The sequence below is a fragment of the Galeopterus variegatus genome, unplaced genomic scaffold (assembly GCF_000696425.1).
Source record: "Galeopterus variegatus unplaced genomic scaffold, G_variegatus-3.0.2 Scaffold2656, whole genome shotgun sequence".
Classification (NCBI taxonomy): Eukaryota; Metazoa; Chordata; class Mammalia; order Dermoptera; family Cynocephalidae; genus Galeopterus; species Galeopterus variegatus.
In genome coordinates this window covers 180523-181305 of record NW_007728767.1, presented here as the reverse complement: position 1 = coordinate 181305, position 783 = coordinate 180523, and the positions used below count along the sequence as shown (strand labels likewise).

Genomic DNA, 783 nt, shown 5'->3' with positions numbered 1-783 from the left:
CTTCCCCCCCCCCCCCCTTCCCCTCTCTAGACCTCCAGCTGGTCAGGAAACATTGTCTTTACAATCAAGATAAAGATCTGGCCCAGGGTGTTCAGGCATTCCTCACCTCCAGGCTGGCCTCAACTCCACTCTCCAATGCCATCAAAACCAAAATTGGAACATTTTGTTAGGAAGTGGGCATACGTCCAAATACCCCGACTATCCTCGCCCCAGTTCTTTTTGCCACCACAGTCTGTTTTGGCTACTGAGCATGCTCCGACTTAAGACAGGCGCCACATGAGAGTTTTCAAAGTTTAGGCTCCAAATTCCACGTAGTAACAGCAGCTAAGAGGGAGAGAAGAGAACGAGGGAGGGGGAAAACACTGCATTATGAATTTGAGTATTGATATTGAAGTGAAGGAGTAGGCAGGGGCTGCACACGGTGAAGGCAAAAAGACACTGCGTTGGCATTCTCCTTGAAGCATACATACAGAAGTTTACATGAAGTGGAAGAAATCTTTGCAGTTGTGAAAAGTGGCACGGCAAGTGGCGGAAACCAGTTCTAACTACCAGCTGAGTGCAGTAGCAGGTCACAAATGCCCAGAGTGTAATTCCCACCGATAAGCGCAGATGCTTATCTTCGAAACACAAAGCGACGGCTGCACGGATTCGTCAAGCCACTCGACAGCCTTGCAGTGCAGCAGACTAGGCTGCTCGGCCGGGCACGGCAATCCTACCGGGTGTGTATCGAGAGTGGTGCTTAGATGGGGCAGGAGAGCAAATCGCTCCTGTGGACAGAACCGG

At 50.8% G+C, this 783-nt stretch overlaps 1 protein-coding gene across 1 annotated transcript in view; it reads right to left on the bottom strand.

Moving 5' to 3' along the window:
* SMAD5 (SMAD family member 5) overlaps window positions 1-188 on the bottom strand; it is a 54874-nt gene extending 54686 nt beyond the window's left edge. The window contains exon 1 of the mRNA XM_008582512.1: window positions 107-188. The gene's annotated coding sequence lies outside the window, so the exon portion shown is untranslated. The remainder of the gene's footprint in view (window positions 1-106) is intronic.
* Between the last annotated feature and the right edge of the window lie 595 nt (window positions 189-783).